This window comes from Trachypithecus francoisi, unplaced genomic scaffold (genome assembly GCF_009764315.1).
Source record: "Trachypithecus francoisi isolate TF-2019V2 unplaced genomic scaffold, Tfra_2.0 Contig01474, whole genome shotgun sequence".
NCBI lineage: Eukaryota > Metazoa > Chordata > Mammalia > Primates > Cercopithecidae > Trachypithecus > Trachypithecus francoisi.
Genome location: NW_022681435.1, coordinates 9169957 through 9192905, shown reverse-complemented (window position 1 = coordinate 9192905; position 22949 = coordinate 9169957). Strand labels below are relative to the sequence as shown.

The following is a 22949-nucleotide window of genomic DNA, read 5'->3' as shown; positions in this document are numbered from 1 at the left end:
GAACGCTAGAGAACATAAACACAGTTTATTTAGTAAACTACCTCAGTTGGAGCATCTGAGAGAGAGAAAGCATAAAATCTGGTGGTTGGCATGGCGTCTCATCTTGAGTCAGAGAATCTTGAAACTGGGAGGTTCTTTTGGAAGCCTCCTGCTGCCGCCTTCTTCAACGTGATGCCACCATCCTCCCTCTGAATGTGTCTAACAAAAGGCAGTTCTCAGAATGTGCCAACTGTTAGAAGAAGGCAAACCACAATTGAATAGAAACTCTTAAATTAATTTATCCTAACATGGATTGTAGTTTTGTTATGTTGACTACACTGCAAAATGAATCAAGCCAGAATCACATTGGAATCTTTTTATTTGTACAAAATCCCAGTGTTTCTTTGAGGCAGTGCGTTCAGTGATGCACATCTCTCCTGTGCAGAGGAAGGCTTTTTATATCATCTTAGCACATTGTCTTCCACTTCTGTGTTTTCTACCACTTCTACTGTCTTTTCCCTTGGTATTGTACCTTTTCTTGATCTGGGTTCCAAGATGTAGCTATACTTAAAGACTTGATGGTAAAAATGGGCCAGTCTCTAAAGCAATTACAGTTCTCTGTAATTTTTGGATCCTATCAACCAGCTTTGACATTTGGTTGAGTGTGTTCTTACAGACATCAGTGTAAACTTTACAGAGGGCCACTGAGCCTTAGCAGTTCTTCCTAAGCAGAGTTTCACTCCATTCTTTTTTTTTTTTTTTTTTTTTCCCCAGAAAACATTTAAGGCCTCCTATTTTCCTTTCAGTGTTCACTGTTTCTTCTTTATTTGGGGCCCTTATTGACTCACCTGACGTTACTGATTCATAGATGGATTTTCATTTACTTTGCTGGGGGTCAGTGCAGATTAATATCCTAAAACATCACTTTGATGATTGTCCACTTCCACTTCCACTGCGTTATTTTTTACATGATGCTTTTGTTCTGGTTACAAAAGCAAGATAGGATTTTTGCAGAAAAATCCAGAAAATACAGAAAAGCAAACAGAAGAAAAAAAATCACTCACAACCCACCACCAAAAACAAACAAACAAAACCACAGCCCTACTGTTAATATGTTGATACGCTCCCGTCTTTGTCTAGCACTTAGAACCTTCCTAGTCAGGTTCTAAATTAACTTTACAACCTCATCTCCCTGCTTGCGTCTCCTCTGGGGACATACATTGCCTGGCATAAGACTTTTCATATTTCCCTCTCAATGAATTGTTTTCTGATTATGTAAATAATTCATGTGGTGGTACATATTTCCAATAATACCTATAAGGAAAATAAAGTAAAAATTATTTTTGGAAACATTTCACCTTGTTAAAAAAAATCTCACCACCCTGAAATAAAAGCTGTTGATATTTTGGGGACCATCTCACCACCATGTGTTTATGTCACCTTCACACACATGATTTCCCATAAATGAGACAGGAGCACCCATGTAGTTCTTATCATGGACACTTTCTTTCATTTTTCACTTATTTATTTTTTTTCCTCTCGTTCCCTTCCCTCCTTCCACTCTAATTCCTCTCTTCCAGATTGCCAGTGGTATCAGCCTTGTCTGTGTCCTTCCATACTTTATGCTTCTACGATTATACCAAATGCTTTGTAGTCACAAATATATGTTGTAATTGTTTTTATAAAAATCAGATCATATCATATGTCCCTTTATGCATCTTTCTTTTTCTCTCTTAATGGTGATAGACTGTTGAAATCCCTCTTTTGTTTTTTCATGACTGCATACTATTCCTTGATTGACTGTAGCATGAATTACTGAATGTAGCTATGACAAATAATGCTACAATAAACATCCCTGTGCTTACAGGACATGAGATGACTTGATTAAGAAAAGAATAGATCTTTAGATTGGAATAGACATTTCCAGATTGCTTTCTAAATGGCATGACGATTCATAATTCTGCCAGCAAGTCTTTCTGTATCCTTCCAAGGGATGATGCCTCAATTGCAAGAGAGGATGGGATGCTTTGTCCATTTGAAATCCAAAACATCAAGACAAATATGGGGCAATAATATGACCATCACAATAATATATATAAAAGAGAATTAATTAAGAGATGATTATCACTTACTAGAGCTGGGTTCTGGGGAAGTATTATTTATAGAAATGAGCCTTAGGAGTCCAGGCACAGTGGCTCATGCCTGTAATCCCAGCATTTTGGGAGGCAGAGGTGAGTGGATCACTTGAGGTCAGGAGTTTGAGACCAACCTGGCCAACATGGTGAAACCCCGTTTCTACTAAAAATACAAAAATTAGCTGGGCTTGGTGGCATATGCCTGTAGTCTCAGCTCCTCGGGAGACTGAGGCATGAGAATCACTTGAAGCCGGGAGGCGGAGGTTGCAATGAGCCAAGACTGTGCCACTCCACTTCAGCCTGGGTGACAGAGTGAGTGTATGTCTTAAAAAAAAAATTAAAAAAAAAAAAGAAAAGAAATGAGCCTTACGGCCTGAAATGTAGTTTTATTTTTAGGATGACTTTTTTTTTTTTTTTATTACCCGACAGTTCTTGGTTAGTGTGGCAGCTAGAAATTTCCCTCTTGGCTTAATTTGCGTCTTTATAGTTTTTGTCAAAAGCTCAAATGGTACAACGCATCACAGGTGACTTTTCAACATTTGAGTCAACCTTGAAAATACGCAGATGGATGGATGTCAAGGTGAGACCTGACTTCAAGTTCCCATGAACGTGGTTTATATTTTAAACACTTTAAAAATAACTGTGTATGTGGTGATGTCAGGATTCAGGAAGCAGGTGGAAGTGTTGGGTCTTCCAGGCCATCTTCCGAGCTGCATGGGACGTCTGTCTCACCTCCCCTACAGAGACGGTGGCATAGTCCAATTCCTTTTCCCTCCTCACAGGGAGCCCTCCTCCAATTCATGGACAGTCTGACACTTTCTGCACTCGTCTCTGCTGCTGGTGTCTGCTGGTACTTCCTGTCCTTCTTGCTTCCCATCTTCCTTGTCTGTCCTGCCCCTCTCCCTTCCATTTCTCCTGTATTTCTTAGCTTTGTCACAAAAAGGCTTGGGCTTCACAGCCATGGCCCAGTCTTGAGATTGCATTTCTTGGCCAGCAAGCCCACCTGGCCTCATCATTTTGGCTGCAACTTCAAGGTCATCAGCCCGTCGTAGCTCTGTTCATCCCTAAGTTTTCTGTGGATAGGCTTTCTATTTGACAGAGTGCTTCTCCCAGTCCCCTTTTAATTTCTTTATCTGACACTCTTTTGGGACCTAGAGGTCCCTGAGGGCCTGGGGCTTCCCTGTGCGTTGAGGTGGGCCCCATAGATTCTGCCATGGAGAGAACTCTGACAAGCCCACTCTGAGAAAGAACGTCAAGTGGTCATGGTCTCCCCAAGCAAAGGGCCTCTGTATGATAATGATCCACAGAGCTGTCAGGAGAACAAATAGGGTAATCTGGATTGTAATTTCATCATTCTTCAATGCATGCCAGGAAAAGTCATGAGTAGGATTCTCGTTTTAACTCCTAAATTATGAACTTACTCACATTTGTGGATTAGACAGAACCTCAACATCATTTTCATAGTGTGTGTGTGTGTGTGTGTGTGTGTGTGTGTGGTTTAATGTGTACAACTCATCTGAACCCAGTTGCTCTGTGGTTTATCTTTTACTGAGAACTGCTTTTATTCTTCCTTTTCTAAGAAAATACTAGTTCTTAAAGTATGAAGTCTTTCTTGTGAGTTCATCAGCAGTGAGGGGTGTGGTGTGAGGACCTATATTGGTGATAATGAGATCCAACAATCACCGAATTCAGGCAATTTTGACACAAATCATATTGACTAAAATAATATTAAGCACATGATGCTGGTGACGTTTGAATATTTGCCAAGAAGAACACCTGCATGGTAACAATTGGCCTGCAAATGGAAGAGATTTGCATGTTTTATTGTTTCTACAGTTTTAACATATACTTTTATTGGAGAATCTGAAACCAACCTATACAGGGGAGGTTCGTGGAGCAAAAGTAACACAGAGAACCAGCAGGAATCGGCCTACCTGCCTGCCTCTGTCCTCCTCTGCTCCTAAGAATTTGGATCACTTCTGGATTCAGCACTTAGTCCTAATCACAAACAACACATGAGTTAGGGGAAAGGTGTATTCACAAATTTGAAATTTCTTTATGTTTTTCCTCTCTCACATTCTTTTCCTGCAATCCCTTTCCTACTTTTTCATCCTTTGTGTAAAGGTAGCAACCTTTTTTTTTTTTTTGAAACACAGTCTCGCTCTGTTGCCCAGGCTGGAGTTGCAGTGGTGCGATCTCGGCTCACTGCAACCTCCACCGTCCAGTTTCAAGTGATTCTCCTGTCTTAGCCTCCTGAGTAACTGGGACAACACTTGGCATTGTCCTACCGTAGCTGCAAGCTCTGTCTCACCACAGCTAACGCCAATGCAGAGGAGCCATGACTGTCCTGGTCCCAGCACAGGTTTTATCAAAATGCAGTCAGGTTTCGCCAGAAATGCAAACATGTGACTCCTTTTTTCTCTGAGGGAGGACGTGTTCCCTGATTTTCATGATTGAAGAGCTTCATGCTGGTGCTGCCACAGGGGACCTTTGCGTTGCATGGCTCCTCTGCACTGGCGTTAGCTGTGATGAGATAGAGCTTGCAGCTCCGGTAGGACAATGCCAAGTGTTGTCCCAGTTACTCAGGAGGCTAAGCGTGCACCACTGTGCCTGGCTAATTTTTTATATTTTTAGTAGAGACAGGATTTCACCATGTTGGCCAGGCTGGTCTTGAACTCTTGACCTTGTGATCCGCCTGCCTGGGCCTCCCAAAGTGCTGGGATTACAGTTGTGAGCCACCTCACCCAGCCAGGGTAGCAACTTTTATTTGAGAAAGCTTGGAATCCTGACCTAAGCCCCCTAAGTTCCCATTGTGGCTTGTGGCCACCTATTGTGAGACTCACTCTTTACCCTTGGTTTTCTGATCTCTAAAATGAGACCGTCTACTTCATGTGGCTGTTAAATGCATCATCATTTCCTGCCTTACCTCTTTTCTTTAAAGGAAACTTGGAATTTTCAAAGCTACTAAATGTAGTTTTTGTTGCTGTTGTTTTGTTTGTTTGTTTGTTTGTTTGAGATGGAGTCTCGCTCTGTTGCCCAGGCTGGAGTGCAGTCACACGCTCTCGGCTCACTGCAACCTCCGCCTCCTGGGTTCAAGCAATTCTCCTGCCTCAGCCTCCTGAGTAGCTGGGACTACAGGTGTGCGCCACCACGCCCGGCTAATTTTTGTATTTTTAGTAGAGACGGGGTTTCACCATGTTGGCCAGGATGGTCTCGAACTCCCGACCTTGTGATCCGCCTGCCTCAGCCTCCCAAAGTGCTGGAATTACAGGCATGAGCCACCACACACGGCCTAAATGGAGTATTTTTAGGGCCACATGGTTAGGGGCAACTGAAAACGTCATATGCTACCATTACATTCGTGAACACCGTCCTCCCTCAGAGAAAAAAGGAGTCACATGTTTGCATTTCTGGCAAAACCTGATTGCATTTTGATAAAACCTGTGCCGGGACCAGGACAGTCATCAATGACGTGTTCCCTGATTTTCATGATTGAAGAGCTTCATGCTGGTGCTGCCACAGGGGACCTTTGCGTTGCATGGCTCCTCTGCACTGGCGTTAGCTGTGGTGAGACAGAGCTTGCAGCTACGGTAGGACAATGCCAAGTGCAATGATATTTGCCATTCAGGAGCAAAAGAACTACATGGCAACAACACATACTATCGTCAAGTACCTATTTATTTCACTGTATGTGTCTGAAGGACTAAATTGAAGCCAGAGCCCCCCCATGCACCAAAATAAACTGCAGACATTAATTGCGTTACCAAAATGACAGTGCACCTGCAAAGGGAATTCAGTGAAGGTTTAAAGGTGAAGACTTAAAAATATATGGATAACTTAAAACTGCAAATAAAAAAATGTCACATAGAGATTTCTGTGAGCTCAGAAAACCAGGGGGAGATTTGAGTCGGGAGAAAACAAGACCAACCTCTTTCAAGTGGCAGATTTCTGCAGGCTTTGGAAATATAGAAAGAAATATGACCAGGCGCGGTGGGTCACGCCTGGAATCCCAGCACCTTGGGAGGCCGAGACAGGCAGATCACTAAAGGTCAGGAGTTTGAGACCAGCCTGGCCAACATAGTGAAACCCCGTCCCTACCGAAAATACAAAAATTAGCTGAGTGTGGTGGTGCACACCTGTAGTCCCAGCTACTCGGGAGACTGAGATATGAGAATCGCTGGAACCCAGGAAGTGGAGGTTGCAGTGAGCCGAGATTGTACCATTGCACTCCAGCCTGGGTGACAGAGTGAGACTCTGTCTCAAAAAAAAAAAAAAAAAAAAAAAGATGTGAAGAAATAAAAGCTGCAAAAGGACAAATGGACAAATTCAGGGTGGAAAGCGAAGTCAAAGCAGCATTTGAGCATGAGACTTGCTATTTGGGCTTAGGTGAAAGGAAGTAAAGAGAAGGGCTGGAGAAGTCAGAAGTGGGTCGGAGAACAATGAGGTGGTGAGTGGAGTCCAAAGTGTGGGTCACCAGGAATCCCAGGAGGAGCCACATCTCCAGGGTAGGGCTAAGCTGCAAGCAACCAGCATTATTTAGCAGAGTCCTGCTGAAGTGAATGGAAAGATCTTTAAAAAATGTATGAATGGCAGTGGAAAAAAGAACTGAAAGGAAAGCAGAAGGCTTATGGGCTAGATAAGCTCATTCTCAGACATATGACTGAACTGAAACTCAGATAAAATATTATCTTTTCATCCAGTGTCTTTCATTCGTTAGAAGTTCAGTTTCTTTATACTTCATTCATACAAGAGCAATGCAGATTTTTAAATTAATATATGTGCTCATAGACATGTGGATAGAAACTCATTGCTGATTAGAATATTATGAGTTAAGAAAATTTTAACAAAATATACTTGGAAAGTATAATATGGGATTGAAATTTGAAGCCAATGATAAGATTATAAAGACTCAGAGCAAATCTCTCATGCACTATTTTGTACAGAATAAAATATTATTCTTCCTTGGGCCTGAAGTCCACACTGGCCCCCACTAAGATGATAACCACAGGGGTGAGCCCTGAGGTCTTTCACCCCCAAGGCCTCCGCTCATCTCCATCTGGACATTTGCTTTTTGTCCCTTGTACCGCCTGTTCTCCACCTGAACAGTCCAGACCCTTCCAACACGTTCACTGCCCACGAGTGTGCTTAGGACCCCCAAGTCCTAGAAAAAAGTTGCCTTTAACTTGGCTGCTCCTTTGGTCTGCCGCTGTGTCTCCTCCCCATGTCTTTAGCTACTTCAAGCTGGATGGTTTCTTCCTGACCTCACAGCTTCACTCCCGACTGTCCCTACTGCCACCCTCCACCACGCCAGGGGCTTTTCTGTTCCCAGGTTTTTAAGGAAACACTGTCTTTGAGCGGATCACGCACCAATTTCAGCAGATGTCCAGAGCCGTAACATTTTACTTTTCTGTAGCAGTTGGAAATGTCTCTCTTTAAACACTAGACCCTCTTGATCCTGATTCTTCCTTCTGTCTTGGTGACCAGCAGTCTCTGTCCAACATGCCAGCTTTTCTCTCTCTTCCCCCACTCAGATAAATTCAGACATTTGCCCCAGCATAGGTCTTAGCTTCCTCGCTCTGTTTCCTCTGTCTCGGCGATCTCATCTGCTCTCTCTAATCCTTCCAGTTTTAATGCGGGTTGTTCCAAAACCCGTATCTCCAGGCCTGACATGTCTCCCATTTCCATCCCGTATGTCCATGTCACCTTGGAGAATCCCCCACCATTTCAAACCAAGCTCTGCCTCCTCCTTCCCCACTAACAGTGTATTGGATTGAGGATTTATACACCTCTCCCTAACATTGCCAGTTAGGAGACCACCTGCCAATGGGAACCCCTAGTCCTAGCCCCCCACATCTTAGTCGTCATCAGTTCCATCATCTCACTTTCTTTTATATCCATCTCACTTTCTTTGTATCCATGCACTGACTAACACTTCATTTCCTCCATTTCCAACCCTGTCCTCATGGCGTTCCTAGAAGTGACATAGGCGGTCATCTACTCAATCCTTACTTGGTCTGTGTAAGCGGAGGAGTTCTAGGTGAAGGGAACGAAAGCCCAACTTGCTCCCTGAAAACAGAGAGTCACGGCCCCTCAATCAGTTCCCACATTCGCACCGATTTGCTGACCCTGAAGCCCTTGAATGAACAGGAGGCGGGTCTCCTTGAGGAAGGACCCTACCACACTGCCAAGAATTAATACTGTTGCTCTTTCTCCCAGCCTTCCCCAAAGGGACCTGTAGCCTTTTGCCAGGAAATAGGAAAAAGGAAATAATCAGACCTTTTGGGGACTGCTGGCGACTGGCTCTGAGCTGACACTAGTTTCAGGAGACCCCAAACGTCACTGTGGTCCAGCAGTCAGAGCAGCGGCACGTGGAGGTCAGGTGATCTCTGGAGTTTTCCCTCCATGTTTGCGTCCATCCCCATGGCACTTTGTTCAGGACAACGAGGCAGGGCCCACACTGCTGCAGTGGATTCCTGGAGGCTTGTCCCTCCCAACCCCCGACCCAGAGCTGCCTATAGCCGCAATATTATTTCAATTATATCCAAAGCGCCTCTATGACAATGATATTCCCTGACTCTGAACTTCCACTGGTGTCCAGTTGTTAGGAACAATCCAACTTTCCTTAGCCCGACAGTTAAAGCCCTTCACAAAGTCTCCTTCCCCTTTATTTCCAGTTTTCCTGGCTATAAATCCTCAACCCAAAACACTGTACCCCACTCCCCCCAGCCCCTAGATACACCATCCCCCAACATGAAACACTTACCCCCTTGTCATCTTTGCCTTTATCCACGCTGTTCCCTCTGCCTGGTATTTCTTTTTGACTCCTTTCTCTGGATTTGTGTGGTGCCTGTTTTTAGCACAAATATACCATGTCCCCTTGTAAAATGTCTTTTCTTCACTTCAGCTGGTAACAGCCAGGGAAATGCGCAAAAAAGTGTGGATAGATTAATTCCCCAGCGTCAGGGAACTGGGCGGGGGCAAGTGGGGGGTGCGGCGCAAAGCATGTCTTTCTATGGGTAGGTCTTTAACAATTTTCGTAAACAAAAGATTGCCTTGTTTATACCTGTTCATCAGAGTCAGCATTTCTTAAATCTGTGTAAGGTGAAAGTGAGTGCTTTTTGTTTTAAAAATCATATGGGAAGCACAGAAATAGAAAATGTTCACTTTGTTTGATGTGGAAGTATATTCCACAACAGGTGGCCTCTCAACTTGCACAAATAAAACAAAATTGGTTGGCTAAAATCTATCAGAGAAGAAGAGGAAGTAATCGCCAGGTGGTAGGACCAGGAGCAGATGGGGACTGTTTACTTAGATCCTCAATTCTTCTTGTTAAGTGTTCCTCTAATTAAGTACCTTTCCTTAGATGTTAAATAAACTTTCATATTTTTAAATAGTATTTTTTTTAGAAAAGTGTATTCCCAAGCCAGTTTCTCCTTCCAAAGTCAAGGGTAGAATAACCATATAGCATTAGTAGAGTCTGTGTAAGCTTAACTAGTCCAAGTTTCCTTTCAGGCTTTTATTTGAAGTTTCCAAATTACACAGCCAAAATAAAAACAGCACAGAATTTAAATTGAGACCATTATATATCCCAGGGACTCCCCCCACCCCCATATTAAGTAAGGCAGTGTCAGCCCTGGTGGTCCATGCGGACCCAGTACACTGGAGGCAGAAGTTCTAGGTGAACTGACTCCTGCCCCCACCTAGTCCTCTGGTGCTCCCAGGCAATCTGGAACAATCAGAGTTGCCCTTGATCTTCAGGAAATACTGTAATTCCCTGTGCAATATTAGCTCTTGAATATCTTTGAATTCTTTTTCTTAGACTTACAAGGCTCTGTTGCTGGTTTCCCTCTCACTCTTCTGACTACTATATTTCAACTTCCTTCAATAAACACTTATGAAGCATTTATATAGCACTTACTGAGGGCCACAGTCATGCACAGTTTTGTGGATCTGTACACAAATGCATTAGACGACCCAGTGCCCATCAGCCTTGGGGCTCATGGACCAAGGCTTGCTGTGCCGGCATCCTGGGCTCCCTCCTGCCGCCTGCAGCTGCAACACTCGGCGGCCTCCGCACCTCTTCTCCAGTTCTCTCCTCCACCGTGCGCCTTTGGAAAGGCTTTTCTGTCATGGCTTCAATCATAAAACTGTATTCCCAGTCCTATTTCCTCATCTGAGGTGAAGCGTGAAATCTCTAGTTTACCCCGAATTCAGTCAGCTCACCACGAGCCCTCTCTGCCTCTGTCAGCCTCTGTCGGCAGCTGTACAAGCTTCCCTTCTCCCCAGACCCCCACATCTGGAAACCGTCCTCCTCTCCTTTTTACTGTGTGTCCTGGAATCCACTTTTGGGCTTCCTCTGACCAGCCTCTTCCTTCCTTCTTTTCCTCCTCCCCACTGCCTCCACCTACTCTGGCCCCAAGGTCGTTCCCCTGCCCCAACCCTCCCACTCTGCTTTTCCCACCCACGCCAAAGTCCTCTTCTTTAAATCCTGTCCGATCAGTGTCACTCTCCTTAAGTGGCAGAGATGATGTCTCCACCTTTTATATCTCCAACAGCAGCTAACCCAACACCTGGCACTTACTAGGGGCATCGACGATGCTTGTTGTTCTGTGTGGTGAAGGCACACCTGGATTCTGGGTCGTCAGTCTCAGCTCTCCACCTTAGCTGGCTCACAGGGGCTCCAAATGGGGATTATCTCCCACGGCCCTAGTTAGGGAAATGCAGCCTCGCAGAAGACAGTGAAACTGATCAAAGCATTGGGGGCCGGGCGTGGTGGCTCAAGCCTGTAATCCCAGCACTTTGGGAGGCCGAGACAGGTGGATCACGAGGTCAGGAGATCGAGACCATCCTGGCTAACACCGTGAAACTCCGTCTCTACTAAAAAATACAAAAAACTAGCCGGGCGAGGTGGCGGGCGCCTGTAGTCCCAGCTACTCGGGAGGCTGAGGCAGGAGAATGGCGTAAACCCGGGAGGCGGAGCTTGCAGTGAGCTGAGATCCGGCCACTGCACTCCAGCCTGGGCGATAGAGCGAGACTCCTTCTCAAAAAAAAATAAAAAATAAAAAGCATTGGGAAATGGAACCTAGGAAAGTTAAAGAATCGGCATTATTTGATGTGAGAAAGAGAAGCGAAGATAATGAGAGATCCTGGGAAGAAGGCTGCATGCCCTGTCTTTCTGGAGACAAGCGTGTGCACTTCCTTTGCTTCCACTCTTACTTATGTGTATCCTTGGAGGGAACTTTAATAATTTAACGCTTGGGTATTGCCCATGGCGTTTATCATCTGCCTGTGAATCCGGACGTGGTCCCCAGGCTGTGTGGTGCTGTTTGTTGGTGCGGTCCAGGATGCACAGGGCTGAGATGGTGCTGCATGCACACTTACCGAGCACATCCCCCTGGCAGAGGTGCGGACACCATCTTGAAGGGGACCCAGACCTCCTCCTTAAACGCCTGCACTTTCATGGGGATCAGACGTGGAGACAAGAACTCTCATAGAAGAGGGAGGGGCCTGAGGCACAGCACGAAGGTGTAAGTTCAAAGGAAGTGAAGATTTCCAGTGAGAGCTGTTAGACTCTTGAAATGGGCTACAGAGAAAGCCTGTGGTCTCCTCTTTCCTAGAAATGCTGAACTCATAACAGAAAATCTCTCCACCATGGCTTGAGTGGCAACTTCTTTGGAGGCCTGGGGGTGGGGCTGGGAGTTTTCTGCTTCTGTGTCCCAATGGTCCATTTATTCGGGTGGCTTAGTTTGCTTTGCAAGCAGCGGGTGGGAGCCAGGCTTCTTATTCCAGCCGCAGTAGTCAAATGTGTTACTTATGAGAAATAATAAAAGATCCTTCTTCTCTTTTTCTGGATGCCCTCTAGTCAAATGTTGCTGTTGTTTTTTAATAGAGGAGGCTGTTTTGCATTTTTCTTTTTGTAGCGTTCGAATTTAGCTTTTGTATATACTCTCCGCAGTAGCTCAGAGTACATTCACGAGCCCAGATCATGAGGAATGCTCACCATTTTCCTGAAAGATGGTGTGTGGAGGATGTGTACAGATGGAAGCCAGGCTGTTGAAGATTTTATTGAACTCACCAGCATTAACAATGGACACTTTTAGTGAGGTCTGAATGTTTTTGTTTATTTTTTTGACTCAACAAACACTTATTGAGCAAGGCCTTCCTCTGTGCCTGGCAAGATGCTTGCCACTTGCTGAAGAGACAACGATGCGTAAGATATGGTCCCTGCTTTTAAAGCACTTACAATCTAGCAGGGAAGATAACAGGTATACAAATAATCATATGTGTTACAAAGAAAGGATCATTCCAGTTCAAAGGAAGGCTGTTCTTGATGAAGGATGGTTGCATAGCAGAATTATAATCATCAGTTTGAAATTCAACTTTTTCAAGATTTGTCATTTCTATCTTGTGTTAGCTTTATTTTTCCCTTTTTAAAAATGATTATTTGAATAGGTATTAGTCACATGGTTCCTAAACTGAAACAGTTTAGAAAGGTGTTTATTGATAAGTCTCACTAGCACCTCCATCCACATCTACCCAATTCACTACTCGCTCCTCTATTGGAATAAGGAACCATTGTCTGTTAATTTCTTGAGTATATATCCAGTGCCCCTCCATGCACAATAAAATATATACACGTTTTAAAATTTTGCCTTTCTTACCCATGCTGTTTGCCCTGTTAATTTCACAGTATAGCTTGAGATCTTACCACCCCATGTCAGTACATAGAATGCATCCTTTTCCTTTTTTCCTAGGCAGTATAATACTTCCTAGTATTACATTGTTTTGGAGATAGCAGGGTGTGTCCGTTATCAACTAGCTGCATAACAAATTACTCCATAACATAGTGGCTTAAAACAACAACCCTTTATTCGTCATAACTCTATGGTTGAACTATTTGGCCTGGGATCTGCCAAGGGTTTTTTACTGATGCTTTTGCCTGGATTTGCTCATATGGATGTGATTATTTGGGGCTAGATGGTCTAAGATGGCCTCACTCGCAGGTTGTTGGGAGAGTCTGACCTCAGTTGGAATGTATGCCTGGAGTAAAGTAGCCCCAGCTGCTTCATATGGTGACTGGGTCCCAGAAACAGAGAGGGGTTGGCCCTGCTGTGGAGGTTTTATTAAGCTTCTACTTGCATCCCATTGGTTAATGTTCCATTGGCAAAAGCAAGTCATGGGGCCAAGCCCAGAGTCAATGTAGAAGGAATTTCAGGATGAGAAATTCATTGGATGTCATTATGTGACTATTTACTACCCATGGAGTAATTAACCAGCTCCTGTTGATGGACACCTGTTTATTTCCAGTCTTTTGGTGTTGCAGATAAGGCTCCAATAGATAATCTTGTATCTAAGTCGGTTCATATGTGAGCAGGGTAAGTACCAGAAGTGGGGTGCTGGGCAGAGGGCAAATGCCTCCTAAATTATCTATCTATTCTATTTCTGTGGTGCTGTTTCTCTAGATATTTCAAGCTTGTGTTTTTCTGTCACTCGTGCAGGAGCTTTGAAAATGTGAAAAGATTTTAGATAGGAAATGCATATAAACTGAATTAATTAGAAACTCATTCCTAAAATAACAAAAAAGATGAAAGCTAGAATAGCAATCAAATAATTTACAGTAAGTAACATGTGTACATTATTTGAAGAAATACAAGTATGTCTGTTATAACAATACTTTTCATTTCTGTTGTGTTTACAGCATAGAAACACTTAGTTTGCTATTAGTATCTCACTTAATTCTCAGAAGAATTCTGTGAGTTGAAAGTATAATTGGCCCCATTATGTGTGTGTGTGTGTGTGTTTGTGTGTGTGTGTGTATGAATGTATTTAAAGGCTTGGAGAAGTTGCCTATCTTGCCCCAACTAATAAGTAATAGCCAGAATATATACCCCGCCCCGTAACAATAAACTTGGCGTCGTCCTATTAATCGCCTCTTACTAGTAGGGACTTGTATCGTATATCTGGCCTAACTTCAGATGATATACATTTGCTCAACTTGCTAATTGCTTTGCTAGCACAATCACAATCATATATGATATCATCTCAGGAGGCTCTTTTTAAAAATATGTAAGTGGTTCATTTCTAATTTCTGAATAGGTGGGGAACCTCCCTGAAGTTTTCTCTTGTTTTACACATATCATTGGCGTCCAGGTTGAGAGCTCCGCCTCCTGATCATAGCCTCTAGTAAATCTTGACGGAGGAATTCTCTTTAAGCCTAGGGTCTTGCTTTCAGACTTCAGAAAAGAGGAGTTGTTTTTAAATAAAACCTTGTCTGGCCCTCCTGCAGTGGACGCGGAAGGTAGACTGTTTTCTTTATTTTAATTCACATTCAGACGTTTTTGTAAGGGGTTTGGTCCTGGCAAAGTGGGCCTCACATACAAACCACCCACTTTCCTGAAGCGTGATTGATTAGCAAAGCTGTTCTGCTCAAGGGCAGCCTGCTTTCCCCAGCCTGGATGCTGACAGGTCCGACATGCACAGATTTTCAAACAGGTCGCCAGTCCCCAGGCTGCAGGCTGCGGGCCAGGACGCTTGTTCTTGAGGGAGAAGAGAGGAGAAAGAATCCACTTTGGGGGCAAGAATTAAGCTATATTATAGAATTCCCAAGACATAGCAGGGCAGGCCAACATAGTCCTTGTTGAGAGAGCCCCTAATGGTGTTGGGTGCCAAGAACACCATGGCTGCACAAGATACACAGAATGAAGGTCAATATAAAGATGTTTAAGCAAAGCCTGTGCATGTGGTACTGATCCCCATCTGTCTAAGAACCTCTAAACATCAAAGAGAGGCATACATTTAAAGAAAGATAGAAATTTGATGCCTAATCAAAGTAGCCTATGATGGAAGTTTGGAACTACAGCCAAGCAATGACACTGTCAACAGAACGAGGTGCAGATCATGTCTTTGCATGTTTGTTTCTGTGGCATCTAATAGCGTGTCTTTTACAAGTAGAATCTGCATAAATATATAGTCGCAAAATGTTAAAGCTGAAAATGATCTTACAAACCATCTTGTCCAGGCCTCACCATTTTAGGAATGAGTTAACAGAGGTACAGACAGAGTGGCCTCAGTTGTTCTGAGTCAGACCAGGTCTTCTAAATCTTAGTAAAGTAGTTGTCATAAAATTGTGCTGCCAGTATTCTAACAAGTGATATGTGAATGTAGGAATAATTTTTTTTTTTTTGAGACCAAGTCTTGCTCTGTCACCCAGGCTGGAGTGCAGTGGCCCAATCTCGTCTCACTGCAACCTCTGCCTCCCGAGTTCAAGTGATTCTCCTGCCACAGCCACCCAAGTAGCTGGGATTACAGGCGTGTGCCACCATGCCTAGCTAATTTTTGTATTTTCAGTAGAGACAGGGTTTCATCATGTTCACCAGGCTGGTCGCGAACTCCTGACCTCAAGTGATCCGCCTGCTTCGGCCTCCCCAGATACTGGGATTACAGGCATGAGCCACTGTGCCTAGCCAAAGGAATACATTTATTTCCCTTTTGTCATTGTATAATTTATTATTATTATACTTTAGTTTATGGGGTACACGTGCAGAACGTGCAGTTTTGTTACATAAGTATACACGTGCCATGGTGGTTTGCTGCAACCATCAACCCATCACATACATTAGGTATTTCTCCTAATATTATCCCTCCCCAGCCCCCCACCCGCAACAGGTCACAGTGTGTGATGTTCCCCTCCCTATGTGCATGTTGTTCTCATTGTTCAATTCCTACTTATGAGTGAGAACATGTGGTGTGTGGTTTTCTGTTCCTGTGTTAGTTTGCTGAGAATGATGGTTTCTATTTTCATCCATGTCCCTGCAAAGGACAGGAACTCATCCTTTTTTATGGCTGCATAGTATTCCATGGTGCATATGTGCCACATTTTCTTTATCCAGTCTATTATTGATGGACATTTTGGTTGGTTCCAAGTCATTGCTATTGTGAATAATGCTGCAATAAATATACATGTGCATAAATCCTTCTACTATAAAGACACATTTATTTCCTTTTTAAAGAGATTTATTTAAGAGTCACTGGTTCTGTAAAATCATGGAAAGTCATCTCCTTAATTTACTTATATATTAACCAAAGGAGATTCTCCCCAGGTACCTTCTGCTGGGGGTGGTGGGAAAAGGGAGGGTTATAAGGATGAATTGGACTAGCTTCTTTTGAAAGACTTCCAGGAATTTGGGTCTTAAGACATTTTGGCCGTCTTATAGAAAGTCTTAAATGTCAGAATTGGGTGAAAAAAATTTGACTTTTCTCACAATGGTTTGTTATATGCTCAGGGTGCAGATAGCTTGGTAGGGACAATTCAGCCTGCAGTTGAGAGTGGTCTCTATGTAAACTGGATATCAGCGTAGCGGCAGGAGCAGAAATCATCAAGACAGTGGACCCCCCAGCCTGTCACTTGACCTCTGTTCTGTAATGCTGCCTGCACATTGCCCGTTTGGTGCAGGATATGCCTGGCTTGTTTCAAACATCCCGTGCCTGCTGGAGCTGAGGGTGCAGCGGATTCATTAGCTCCATCGGAATGCCACCCCTTCATTCAAAACTCAGTTTGGCCCAGGCGCAGTGGCTCATGCCTGTGTCCCAGCACTTTGGCAGGCTGAGGTGGGAGGATCACTTGAGCCCAGGATTTCAAGACCAGCTTACACAACCTAGCGAGACCCCATCTCTATAAAAATATTAAAAAATTAATCGGGCATGCTGGCACGCGCCTGTGGTCCTAACTATTTGGGAAACTGAGGTGGGAGAATCACTTTTGCCAGGAGTTGATGAATTTTCTCCCACCCGTGTTGAGGTATGCTTGCACCACTGCACTCCAGCCCGAGTGACAGAGCAAGACCCTGGCTCTAAAAGGAAACAAAACAAAAAATAAAGCTTGATTTGTTTTCTCATCCCATGGCCCACTGCCAACTCTATCAGTTTTGGCTCTTGACTATCTTATACCTGGGAGTGTAGGGAGAAACTTTTGCCAGACCCTTCAATGATGGCTTTGACAATCTGTTGTCATGAATAAATTTTGATAACTGGCAAAAGAGTGTCTAGAATCTTCCTTTCCTTTACAAAGTGTAAGGGATCAGACGTATTGCCCCTTTTGGGATATAAATTCATTATTGTTCTGCCAGCCACTGGGAACATTTTAGAAGCCCATTTATTACTATCTGCAGTGGTACCTCATATTTGGTTTCCTGTGTCATAAAGAAAAACCTGCAAATACCTAAAAGTAAGGATTCCAGTGAAATGTGGGTTCTGCTTCACTCTGTTTGGTGTGGGAGGCTGTGTTAAGTCTAACTCTAAGAATACCGGTAGTGGTATCTATCTTCATTCTAAGAATTGAGGGAGGCAAGGTTTGTGCAGAATTAAATCACCCTGTCATATCTGTGAGGCTTCCTGCAGAACGAAGGCAAATAAACCCAAACAAACAAAACAGGAACACGTCGGAAACAGTCAGAGGTGTATGTCTGGAGCTAAGGTTACGAGCTGAGCCTTGAAAAGTTCATGAGAGACCAGCTTGCTTGAAAAGATCCCTCGTGTGTGTGCATTGTTTTGTTTGTTATGGTTTTGGTCCGTACTACCATATTTACCCCATGTGTGGTGGTTGGAAATGTCAGGGTTTCTTGATTGAAAAAGGAGATAAGAGATTCTGCCATTCACAGCACAGAAGTGGGATGAGCCCCGCTATGGTGTACACGTGTGCGTCTGTGTGTTTATGTCTGTGTCATCTCTGTGTGTTTCTGTGCCAGTGTCTGTGTGTCTGTGCATATGTAGTGTGTCTGTACCTGTGTGTAAGTCTGTGTACAAGTGTCTGCGTGTATGTGTGTGTCTCTGTGTATGTGTCTGTGCATGTGTTGTATGTGTCTATGTTGTGTCTGTGTGTCTGTGCATATGTAGTGTGTCTGTATCTGTGCGTAAGTCTGTGTACATGTGTCTGCGTGTGTGTGCGTCTCTGTGTGTCTGTGCATGTGTTGTATGTGTGTCTCTGTTGTGTCTGTATGTATCTGTGTGTGTGTTGTGCATGTGTTATGTGGTATCTCTGTGTGTCTGGGTCTGTGCATGTGTCTGTGTGTGCATGTGTCTCTGTGTGTGTTGTCTGTGTGCATTTGTCTGTGTGTGTCTGTGTGTGTGCCTATGTTGTGTAGTGTTTGTATGTTTATGGCTGTGTGTGTGTTGTGTGTGTGTCTGTGCATGTGTCTGTGTGTGTTGTGTGTGTCTCTGTGTCTGTATGCCCGTGTGTCTTTGTGTGTGCATGTTGTGTACTGTATGTCTGTGTATGTCTGTGTGTGTGTCTGTGCATGTGTCTGTGTGTGTTGTGTGTGTGCATTTGTCTGTGTGTCTCTGTGTGCATGTGTTGTGTAGTGCGTGTGTTGTGTGTCTGTGTTTGTGTGTGTGTGGTATGTGTGTCTGTGTCTCTGTGTCTGTGTGCCTGTGCATGGGTCTCTGTGTATGTTGTGTGTGTGTGCATTTGTGTGTCTCTATGTGTGCATGTGTTGTGTAGTGTGTGTTTTGTGTGTGTCTGTGTGTCAGTGTCTCTGTGTGTGTCTCTGTTTCTGTGTGTCATTGTGTATCTGTGTGTGTCCCTGTGTGTGTCAGTGTGTGCCTGTGTGCGTGTCTCTGTGTCTGTGTGTGTCTCTGTGTCAAGTGTGTGTGTCTCTGTGTCTATGTGTGTCTGTGTATGTCTGTGTGTGTCTCTGTGTCAGTGTGTGTCTGTATGTGTGCCTCTGTGTGTGTCTGCGTATGTCTGTGTGTGTCTGTGTGTGTCTGCGTATGTCTGTGTGTGTGTGTGTCTGTGTGTGTGTGTCTGTGTGTGTCTGTGTGTGTGTGTCTCTGTGTGTGTCAGTGTGTGCCTGTGTATGTGTGTGTGTGTGTCTGTCTGTGTGTGTCTGTGTGTGTGTGTCTCTGTGTGTGTCAGTGTGTGCCTGTGTATGTGTCTCTGTGTCAATATGTGCCTGTGTGTGTGTCTCTGTGTCTGTGTGTCAGCGTGTGTCTGTGTGTGTCTGTCAGTGTGTCTCTGTGTCTGTGTCTGTGTGTGTGTCTCTTTCTATATGTGTCTGTGTGTCAGTATGTGTTTGTGTGTGTGTCTCTGTGTCAGCGTGTGTCTGTATGTGTGTCTGTGTGTGTGTGTCTGTGTGTGTGTCTGCGTATGTCTTGTGTGTGTGTGTCTCTGTGTCTGTGTGTGTCTGTGTATGTGTGTGTGTATGTCTGTGTGTGTGTATGTCTGTGTGTGTGTATCTCTGTATCTGTACAGAGGCATAGCAAAGTCATGCAAAACCATCTTCTTTCACCTCACGGTTCTCTCCTTCCTCAACCGGAAGCCACTCTGCTTTGTTGTGAAAACAAATAAACTACTTTATTACAAAAGAAAGACCAAATAACCTGAAAAGCTCAAATTAAATCCACCTTATGATACAATATTAAAAAACAGAAACTTTCAATGGAGGAAATCCCACACTAGAGTGAGGAAGATGGGCCAGTTTAACTGGAGTCTCTGCTTGTTTTATATTTCTTTTCTCTTCTCCATTCCCATTTGCTCTTTCACAGGAAGCGGGTTCACCCCTCAATGTCTGACTAACATGCTTTTCATTTGAATTCAAAATATTTGGTGATGATTGGCAAAGAATGAGGATGGGAAATTGAATATTACATCATCTTAGGAAGGCTTCCTCCTCCCTCACTTCCTTCCTTCTTCTTTTCTTCCTCCCTTCTCTACCTTTCTCCCTCCCTCCTTTCCTTTCTCCCTTCCCTTTTCTGTTCCTGTTGTGACCGTTCCCCTGATTGAGCAGATGTGGACATGGGGGAGCCAACTGTAGGAGTGACTGGTGCCTCGCAGACACCGTCCCTGAGGTAGCTGTCACCAGAGGATTGTCACTGAAAATGCAAGAAGAGTTCGGCATTTGATTGTATTCTGCACAATTCAAGCAGGACAGATTGCCGCAGAAGATGACACCAGCGATAGCCACCACGTAGTGGGTTCTTACCACATGACAGACACGGTGCTGCTATAAGCTTGTGACTTGCACTGTCTGAGCCCTGAACACCTCGAGAAGGTACGAGCATTTGCTCCATTTTCAGACCAGGAGACAGCAGCTCAAAGTGAACGATCTGTCAGTGGTCACACAGCTAGGAAGTGGCAGGGGGCGCTTAGCCGGGTTGGACTCTGAAGGCCACGCATGTCAGCATCCTTACACAAACCCAAGCCCGTAGGCGCACATTCAAATGGATTTCCACCCACGTGTGTTTGGGAGCCACATGTCAACAAGCCATAACTTTCTTACCTATTTCAGGAAAACATTATTTTCTCTCACCCGTGTTTATCACCATCCTATTTCTGTTTCAAGAAATCAAAACGTGTGAAGAAGACAGATTTGAAGAAGACCTTTTTTGGCCACTTCTGATAGTGAGACGCCGTTAGGAAGATGGAGTTCAGATGCTAAAATATTGGAATTTCTGATACATATTCATGGTTAGAGGGAAAGTCAGTGGCACTGTGGAGTGAAGAAAGCTAAGAAATATAGGAACTCCAACTGAGCAAAACGTAACTATGATGCTTCCAGGTGCAGGAAACTTCAGGTCCTTCTCTGCGTCCAGCCTTCCTGGAAAGCTTTCATTAAAAAAAGTTTTAAAATTTTTTATTTAGTTATTTTTAATTGACAAACAAAAATTGTATATAAAGGCTTTTGTATTTTATCCCACATGATAAAGGGCCGCACAGTTCTTTCTTGCTGCCTGAGTGAAGTGAGCATATTAACAGCACACAGCGTTCAACTCTCATTAATTTTCAATAGGCTCATTTGCCTTTGATCCTATTATTTCAAAGCCAAAAAAAAAAAAAAAAAGACCATATATAGAGAGAAACGATGGCATTATAGCTCCTCCTTCAATATGAGTAGCTCAATCTCTAATGGTTTCTTTCCATCGAGAAGAAGGTTTTCGTAACCAAGTGACTAAGTTACCTAACTAAACTCCCCCCTCCTCCTTTATCAATACTTAATTAGTATTGATGCTTTTCTTGGCTAAATCTCATTTCGGAGCCTGCACAAATGAACTTTTTCCATAAATGAACCTTTTAAAGTGTGTATTTGAAATATCTTTAAGCCTAAGAAAATAGTTTTTAAACAAGTTATACATTGATTTCCTCTTACTCTGAAATATTTCTCAAGTGATTTTTCCTGAAAGATTCTTTGTGGTTCATTGAACACAAAAAAAACAAACTGTGTACCAGGTCTGGTAGAGGTTACAGGGATATAGGCGACTTAGCATTTGTTCCCAAGGAGCTTAGGTCTCCAAGAGGAAATAAGACACTTCAACAAACAGCCACAAGGTAAAATAGAGAATTGTCCAGTGCTGTAATTTAACTGCTGATTCCTCTGTACCTAAAAGCTGGTTAAATTATAGTTTTATTGAATGCTAACAAACTCTTATTCCCCTCCTGCATGGAATTTTAAAAACCTTTTATTTTCTCTGGGCTATAATTATGGTGACCACATTTTCCATAGCAAAAATTAAGACACATCGTCTGACAAAGGTTTCTTGTGCCACTTCTAGGTGCGAGACCACCCATAGTTAGATTTTTTTAAAAGCAGGCTTTTTTAGGCAGGCCCTATAAAAATAGAGGTTTGTTAAATAGGTGCGTTTTTAGACTTTTCATTAAAAGCCTACAATACAAACAGTATTTTATTTTGTATCTGAATCAACATGTTATATCCTAAAGCACTATTTTACAGCCTAAGGGTATGTGAATAGAACAGCCTAAGTCTATTCATAATACTGCTGCATAGAGTAATAATACCTGCCATTATCTAGGTGTAATAGAAAGGTCCCAAGTGGTCCTCTCCAGGTCTTTAATTTTCCTTTTGAAGATAAAGTTCCTTCTTTCACTTTCATGGTTCAAGGTTTTTGAACCCGGCAAGTGATTGCTATTAAAGCATGCCAGGTGTGAACAACTGTGACCATGGTACTTTAAAAGAAGGTGAAGGAGCGACTTTTTCTTCCGTACTGTCTCCCCCTACTACCATCTGTGGTTTCTACACATGTGACTTTTTCAAAACAGCAAGGCATGGGAAGGGATACCAGCCAGGGCCACCATAGTCCAGGCATGGGACTTCTGAAGTGAGGAGATAGAGATGAAACAGGCCAGTATTGATGACTGACAGATGATGAAACCAAGGCCTGCTGGAGAAAGATTCAGTGACTTACGCAAAGCTACACAGCTTGTTGGTGGCAGAGTTAGCTCCCAATCCCCAACTTTCTGAGTAAGGGAGGTTTCTATCCCCACTGTGATGTTTTCTTGATGTTCTGAGGTCACTCTGGTCAATTTCCATCCACTCTGATGTTGGGTACATCCCCTCCATGTGACTACATAATTCTCGAATCATAATTCTAAAATGATATATCACTGCACTATCACGGGAAAATAAGCTGGAAGACCTGGAGAGGCGATACCTGCCACTGATGGCTCTTCTATAGAGGTGACCTTGCAGGTTACCAGGACTTCTCCAGGCCGACTCTCAGATGGCCTGAAGCTGAGTCCAAGGCAAGCCTTATACACTATGGTTCCTGCTCTCCTGGGTATCACTGACCTACTGCTGATCCAGGAGCCCTTGGGATCAGACTTTTTCCATTAATGCTTTGTTTATGGTTAAAATATCACAGTATTTAGTGGGACCACTGCTCTCTTTATCAGATGGTTTTTATACTTAATTATTTTGTAACATGGCTGCACTTATAAGTTATCTGCTGATTTTTTTGTAGTTCATAAGCATAATGATTGGGTATTCACAGTCATATGTGAGATGTGCCAACCTCAACCTCTATGCTATAGTATAGAGTATGCTATAG

General features: G+C 43.5%; 1 protein-coding gene and 1 pseudogene across 2 annotated transcripts in view; both read left to right on the top strand.

The window, feature by feature from the left end:
* Positions 1-22949, top strand: part of BCL2 (BCL2 apoptosis regulator) — a 200071-nt gene that overhangs the window by 105797 nt on the left and 71325 nt on the right. The window lies entirely within an intron of this gene.
* LOC117062650 lies at positions 22851-22926 on the top strand (annotated as a pseudogene).